Raw genomic sequence first — 8580 nt, 5'->3', positions numbered from 1 at the left:
CACAGCTCACTTGTGTAAACATGGAGGCATTATTTGCCATTCACAACACATTCAGTCTTAGCAAACTATTAATATAGGGTACGTCGTTTATCGTAAATTAATAGTATGCTTCTGGTAAATATAACCAGCAGTGGTTCAGACTAGTCTCATGGGCATGAGAAGTACCTGTGATTCCAGTAATAGTGAATACTAAAATATCTAAATTCCAGATTAATCAGCTCAGATGAAGACACTGAAAGAAATGCCAACAAGCTGCTGTCTGGTGTCATTGATGCTTGCAGTTTCTAAAAGCCTTGAGACTGCTTAAGTCACTACTAATTACTCACAGTAATTTGAAATTTTTAGCCAGGGTAGTAGGGAAGCTAAAAGGGGAGGGGAGTTAGGGGTAACACGAACAATATTTTATACCAATAGTAGTTACTGGCTCATAATGTTAAATTTCAGTTTCTTTCTGAATCTTGATATAAAATGCTTTTAACGTATATTATCCTACAAAAGTCCATGCCATTAGACTCTATTAACTGATGATCATTGCAAGTATCACCAGTGTAACTGATGGCGACAAGATCTAATGATTCTGAAGTTCATGTTATTGGTACTGAACCAGTAACATTAAAACAATAATAACAAAACTGTTACCTCTATATAGCTGCATGAGTCAGATTTTTATTTCTTCTATAAACAAAATTAGTTTTTCCGTTGGTAACTGAAATGTAAGGAAGGCTCTTAAGGCTTTCCAAGTCATAGCAAAAGGTAGCATATGGCTCTACAGCCTAAGTAGGTAAGTATATGTAAACAACTGATGAGATACCAAGTTTATGCTACTTCATTTTCACTGTCATAGACGTGAACGTGGATGTTCCATGTACTCTGGATTTCAGAGGCCCTCCTGGGAAGGAGCTTCCCCTGAGGATGCAGAACACTGAGACACGCAGGCACTGGCTGGGAATCCAGAGATGTGGCTGAGGGCAGAAAGCTCAGACTTCACCTGGGTTATCTTCCATAGGCCATCCTTATGCATGACACATTAATTCTATCTAGGCAAACACTTTGTTGAAAAATTTAAAATGTCAAGACGAAGCAGATGAAATCCAAACTTTATGCTGGAATGAAAAATCTTTTACCTCCTGTGACTGAAAAGCTGTAAAATAAATTTAAATAAGGTTCTTCATCTAATACTTGAGTACTTTTACTTAAAATTTTAAAAATCTATATTCTGTGCCCTCATATGCTAAGTATATAGAGGTCCAGGGACCCCAATTATTATTCAGCTCTAGGTGTTAGCTCTTTGTATATAGGCATAGCCAGTATACAGTTATATAATCCTCACATGAGTATTTTTACAATATAACAAATTCTTTCACCATCCCAAGTTCACATTAAAACCTAACCACCTCCCTGAACTCAAGTGTCGAGAACACAAGTTTGAATCAAATACTAAGTTCTAGGACAGACATTTTATAAACTCTCCTCACATTTACCAGTTCATAATGAAGAATAATATTCCAATCATGTTAGGGGTCACCTTGTCCATTTATATTAAAATTCTAATTTGCTCTGGGCCTAGGAACCTATAGACCTAAGCAGTAGATGAAATAATTCTCAGTGCAGTAAAATAATTTCATTGAAAAGACATTATTCTTCCTGACTTGTTCTCATGAGGACTTCAAGAAGAGGCTCTGTCCCCATGGTGATCATTAGGACTGTGCAGATCCTGCATTCCATCATTTGGGGTATGTGGTGGCATAGCTCTTCCCTGCTACTTCACAGATGGGCATGGCCAGGTGGATGTCCTTTAGCCAACAAACCATGACTAAAATTAGATGGACCCTCTGACTGGAAGTGGTAGGAGACAATGAGCCATACACAAAGCACTTGTCCCCTACCTTTTTAAGTGTGGAAGTTCATGGTGAGATGGTGAGATATGGATTCTCAGGACTGCAATGACTCATTGAAATAGATGACTCACAACAGCCATTTATCATAAAGAAATATTTATCAGAAATAACTCTGATGGTGGGAAAGCACTGAGAGTCTGTGGTTGCTTTGTTACTTCAACAAATTTATGTTATCCTGACTTAATAATCCCATAAATTTCCAAAAGTCCACTCATAAAGTAGGTATAATACATCAATTTAAAATCTTACACAGTAATAAGTAACAGTAAATCAAAAAAGGTTGACTTAAACTCTGGCAAGTACAGGACGTAGTAGAATAACATTGACAGGTATTGAAGGAGTCTCAAGGAGTAATTCAAACAACTAGTCTTGGCTATCACACTTGGAAATACTTATAACATGTATTCCATAAGTAAGTCAAATGGCAAAATAGATTACCTTAGAAGTGCTCTCAGATTTTCATGTATGTTTGATTTCCATGAGTCCACACGGTTTCCTTCTATAAAATATCTCTATGTGCTGCTATCATTAAATCTTTTTGCCACCGTGTCACCTTCATAGTTCAGAAACCATAATAGATTCTTAATGTTTTTAATAAAAAAAATCAAACTCTTTGACCTGCCCTATGCATACATTTCCCAGCACAGTCCAGTGTATGTCTCTGTCATATGCACCCCACCCTGACTGGACTGCCTCCTTACCCCATACACCTACATTCCTTCAAATGCCCTCCAATAAATGCAGTCCCTAGATTCTTGAACTATTTGTGTTACATTTGTGTAGTATGTGAATTGGTATTTGGTAATAGGTAATTTTTATTTATTATTGTGGATGCATGTCTGCTTTCCTGTCCCATTCAGGTTACACCACTGACTCCCCAAGGTAAGCAATCTGTCTTCCACTGCCTGGCCAACTATGCCTACACTGTACAGTGTTACAAATGTTCACTTGCTTTCATTCTTGACAATATCAGCAAGAAATGAAAAAAAAATGTACCAATGCAGAAAGTAGTAAACAACATAAAAATCTTCTAAATTACCTAAAAGCAAAATCTTGTTGATGGCTCTTTAAGAACTGAGTACCTCCTTTTTACAAGTAAGTTCCCTCTTCCGAATAAAAACAAGGCCTGAATCCCTAGAGGATCTCTATGTATACAGAACAAAATTAAAGTACATGTGTGGATTTGCTCAGATGTGAAAGCCTAGGATTTCTGAGAACTCACTGAGCAAGAATGGGGTGTACTGCTTAAGAACTAGTAAAGCATAGGCTGAATGTACCATTATTAACTCCCAAGCAGCCCTAAAGTGGGAAGTGCAGGGAGCCCCACACAGTCACAGTACATAGCTCCTAGGAGACTCACAGCTCAGTGAACTGGATCAAAAGGTCCACTCCCAACCTTTCTGCAAGGACAAATCAGATCACAACTCTGATCACAGAAGACCCGGGGTGAGTGTATTGTGTAACTAACTTTTTGGCCCCGAGGTAATAAATGGTCATGAGATAAAATCCCCAAGCTGTGTGCGTCATCATTCCAGAAACTTGCCTTGACTTGGCATTTAGGGAAATATTGATTTGAATACTATTTACACATAGTCAAAAAGATATTCTGTAGATCTATTTTCTTATATGCCTATAACTGTTTAAATGTTAAGAAACCATTTTAAAATGTATCATTACAATTAAATGTGTGCAGATAATAGAACCTTCTCTTTATCTAACTGAAAAAAATTTACATAGAGATCTAGAAGAAAAATTATAGCCTAAAGGAATTGCAAAATGGGAAGTAATTGTACTCCAACTTCTATAAGTGGCAGTGTGTTTATTTCATGCTGATAAATTTCTAATGGGTCTAGGCTCTTTAACATATTTTCTACATTGAAGGTCTAAGTCTTTATCCATAATTTCACTTCCCTCCACCCAAAATAAATTTACTAATCCATTTTCAAAGCATTTTATGGTCACAAAAATCAAAAATGAAATTTATCACTTACCACCAAATTAACTTCTGATATGACTACTTTGAATCTCTGTATTAACTAACATCCATAGCTCCAAGATGCTCCCTTGAGAAGGATTGATAGTGGACTTGTGTGTGTGTGTGTGTGTGTGTGTGTGTGTGTGTGTTAGAAGACAGTTTGATATTATGTCCTTTTAGCATTGTAACAATAAAAGGTTCACACAGGACTTAATAGCTCCCCATACAAGTGTTCTTGGCCAATTAACAATACAACACATGAATTTCATCTTCTTGAGGAGGCCTTAAATTCATTCAAAAACTGGTTGGCCTTACTTAAAACATCCATGTTACTATTGCACCCATGAGCATATCTCGTAGTCCTTAGGGTTCACATCAGGTTAAGAAGAGTGACTTTTCTCCCCTGGTGGCCTATATAATACCTTCCAGTAGAATGAAATCTAGTCAGGGTGAAAGTATCTAGGTCAGTGCCAAATTGATTTCTCCATATTCCTTGACCAAAGTATGTGGTGTCTTTAGCACATAATGTTACCTCCAAGATCTTGTAGACAACCAAGACCATGGCAATGGCCTTGTATTGTTTGTATGAGGGATTCCAGGGCCCCCCTTGACTAACAACTTTGAGTAGAGGTATCCCACACTTGAAACAGAGAAAAAGTTAAGTACAGAGAAAAAGTGTCTGTAGAGTACACAGACATAGATGGGACATCTATATCACAGCTTTCTCCACACAGCTTAGGGATCATCACAGAAGAAGAAGCAAAAATAAGCCAGAGCTCAGAAGGACTGTGTTTTGGATATGACACTGCTAGTGTGCTCTTGATATTATAGAAATTGTGATTATCTACACAAGACTTTCACAAGATCAAGTGGGTTACTTAAAGAAGAAAAAGGAAATGAAGTTTGGGGAACATAAAGAGGATCTGGAATGAGTTGGAAGGGATAAGGAGGTGAGTCTGATTAAAATACATTGAATACATGTATGAAAATTGCAACAAATTATTAAAATGTTACATTTTTAAGAGAAAATACCTGGCTTCATTAAGTGTTTACCACTCTAGAGGCAATGGGGCCTGGGAGAATAAAAGCAATAAATGAGGCAGACTAAAGTCTTACACAATAGACAACTTTATTCAGAGCCTCAGACTGTTTATACTCTGAGGGTTAAGAAGAGTCATGTAATTAAAGTGTACAATCACACCAGCAAGCCATATGTGGAACACAAGCTGTACAGTGCAAACTATAGCAAAAACGTGTTTTTCTATAGAGGCATACAAATACTACTAGCTACTTGCAATTAATAATCTGAAATAAACTCACTTCTATTTGTTACACCTGGGAGGGACACAAAAGCATACTACAATAACAATTCTGTGTTTTTGGAGAAACTGAAGTCACAAAACTCATCTTGGTTTCTTAGAGTTTTCTTATTAGTACTCAGAAATCTCCTCCCATGACTCCATTCTTCAGCTGGGTGGCTGCAATTAAGTAAATCACATTTGATGACTGTGAGAATATAATAAACCCTTAAATATATAGAAATAATATGAATGTAACTTTATGTAAATTAAATTACAAATATTTGAAATTTTACAGTAGTTATCAATTCACGAAGAAACTACACAACTAGAAAGCTCATCTTAAGGAAACAATCTGAAGTTGCTAGAGATCTGCATAAGATGTTTTGCTGCATTACAACTTTAATCAGAGAAAAATCTAAATGACTTTAACAGTTCATTATGTCCATGCAAAACAATTATCTCAGAAACACCAAGAGACAGTTTATTCTGGAGAAGAAGATGAGTGACCACAGCCCAGAAACATAAATTCAGCTTGACCCAAATACCATGTTCCAAAACGAAAATGTTTTGTGAAGGCGTTAGAGTACAGAAAAGATAAGACCATAAACCAGGACGTAAAAATACACTGGAAGGAACATCAGGTAGGTGGGTTACAGTCAAGTGAGGATATTCTGGCCATAGTCTTCTGATAGTGTCTCACAACAGTGCTTAGCTCTAGGGTTGGTGAAAGCTAGTGGTCTGTCAGTCCTTTCCAAAAGGTTTTGCCTGATAATCACTGACAGGAAGATGGCTGATGAATAGCTACTAAAGGCAGCTCCAGATAACTGGCTTTAGATCTGTGACATATCAGCTTTCTAGGACCACTCAGTCCTGATTACTTGGCCTTGTAGAATCTTTAATTCTTTTCTGTAAACTGCTCATAACATATAACTATTTAAATTTTCAAAAATTGCTAATGACTTGGGGGAATGACACAATGTTACAAATATAAGCTAGTCACATGATACATATTGATTAAGTAATGAAGTGTGATGGATTTACATTTACACTTAGTTTCTGTACTATTGCAGTATAACTTTCTGTTTTCTGTGTTAGAATCAATGTTGTTTAATTTCTGCATTTATTTAATTTTTCTTTGTAGAGACAAATTGTTTCTACTTTGCATATTTGAAAACCTCTAACTGGTTACTTGGAGTGGGGATGTGTACTTTTCTTCCAGATGGCTGGTGACTTATCAGAAGGTCATCATGTGAGTGCTACTGTTTTCTACAGCATCGTAAAATGATTAGGTAGAAACTTTAATGTATTCTAATAACCAAAGTCCTAATTTACAACATCTACCATGTTTTAAATATTCAGACATCTGTTGCAGTTACATTGCGATTGCAAAGATACATTTCTTGCTTATTTGGCAAGCACTACAAATATATCTGTTATTTACAAGCTTGTTGCCTCATCAAGATTGCTCAGAGCAGATAGCATTTAGTGACTAAGACTTAGCAAAGAATGATAAAAAAGAAAAATGGTTCCAGCCATAGTTATGTTAATACTGGAATGCCAACTGTAAAATACAAGAACTCTGTCAGGAAAGCATTTCCTTAAATACATTTCACCAAACACAGTCAGTGAAGTTATCCTTGTTCTGGGCTCTGTACCCCAACCATCAGACGATCAACACCACCACTATGGCAACCATCACGTCCATCACCACCATCACCACTACCTCTCTATTGGTAGAGTTTCAAATTAAACTGAGACCTCTAGAAACCTGAACAGACCATAGCATAGTAAAGCAAACTGGAAAATGACAATGGGGAAAGAAAATACTCTGAGTATTAATTTCTATTAGTTTAGACCCTCTCACATATTTCCCCAGGTATGTCTTTGCGTGTTTGGGTTGGGGTTTGGTTTGCCACTCTTTTTGTATTTTCTGTGTGAAAACCCTCACACGGCAGCACCTCCCTAAGAATAACTGGGGCTAAGATAACAGTGTCAGAAACCGCTTTTCAGAGCTCCTTCCTTTTAAAGAATCCTCCTGAAAATTTGTATAATTCTGCTTTCTCTTGAGGGTCCCTTACATGATTACATAAACTAGAATAATAATTTTATAGAGAGAAAAACTACGTGTAAGGAAATAGCGATGAGACAGGAAAAAAAAAAAAAGGACATGCAATAACTGTCCATTTTCGTGTCACCAGGCTCATTTAGATTTTTAAGCCCACCACCCCTTAAAAGTAATAAGGCCCGCCCCCTGCCTGCTTCCTCGCGAGACTTTGCGAGCTCCTCCCTCTTTCCTTTCTGCTGCCGCCATCTCGTCCACACTGAGGGAGACACGGAAACACCGGGGCCACGTACACAACGGTCACGGCCGCATCGGTAAGCACCGCAAACACATGACGTGGGAATGCTGAAGGCAAGCATCACCACAAGATCAACTTCGACAAATACTTTGGGAAAGTTGGTATGAGGCATTACCACTTAAAGAGGAATCAGAGCTTCTGCCCAACTGTCAACCTGGTTAAACTGTGTACACTGGTCAAGGAGCAGACATGGGTCAGTGCTGCCAAAAAGACTGGAGTTGCCTCCTTCATTGATGTTGTGCCATCGGGCTACTACGAAGTTTTGGGGAAACGCAAGCTCCTTAAGCAGCCTGTCATCATGAAGGCCATATTCTTCAGCAGAAGAGCTGAAGAAAAGATTACAGGTATTGGAGGTGCCTGTGTCCTGGTGGCTTAAAGCCACCCAGGGAGGTTAATTAAATGCTAACATTTTCCTTGGGAAAAAAAAAAAAAAGAAAGAAGAAAAAATTTTGATAAGTAAAAATATGTTTATCAGCAGTTTGGCCAAACAACGGGGGGAAAAAAAAAGACTTACTAGTTTTTTCCACATTTTCTGTAGCAATGTTCTAATTTTACCAAAAGACGGAGCAAAAACAAGGAAATGTGAAGAGAGTAATGTAAGTTGCCAGAGCTCTGTGAAATCTCTTCCTGGGAGTTAAGTTCTCTGGCTATCACCAGAGCTTAAACATTTCCTTAGGATACCCGGGGACATTTTAATTACTTGGGGTCCTACGAACAAACACAAGGGTCTCTTTGGAATCTCCTCTTCTGTCAGGGTGATTACAACAGCACATGGAAAACATCACCTCATTCTCCAGGAATATTCACTTGGGAAAACTTTATCCCAAAGTGTGCAAGGGTACACTGCAACTACCAAGCCATCTTTCCAACCCAATGACATTTTAATATTTTAAGAATTTAAATATGATGTTAAAGGAAGACGTGTTAAGGATGAAAATAAGACACACTTGGGAGCCTGGGTGCCAGGTGTTAGCTCCTCAAGAAAGAGTCATACTTGCTGTCTTTACAGCATTCATTTGCAAGATTTGGATGCTGTAAGAAGTTGT

General features: G+C 37.7%; 1 pseudogene; it reads left to right on the top strand.

Moving 5' to 3' along the window:
* The first annotated feature begins 1657 nt into the window (after positions 1-1657).
* Positions 1658-7910, top strand: LOC129676397 (60S ribosomal protein L27a-like; annotated as a pseudogene).
* The last annotated feature ends 670 nt before the right edge of the window (positions 7911-8580 follow it).

The sequence above is a fragment of the Psammomys obesus genome, unplaced genomic scaffold (genome assembly GCF_907164565.1).
Source record: "Psammomys obesus unplaced genomic scaffold, mPsaObe1.curated_primary_1811, whole genome shotgun sequence".
NCBI classification, from domain to species: Eukaryota; Metazoa; Chordata; class Mammalia; order Rodentia; family Muridae; genus Psammomys; species Psammomys obesus.
The sequence above is the reverse complement of the archived record's forward strand: the minus strand, read 5'-3'. Positions and strand labels throughout refer to the sequence as shown.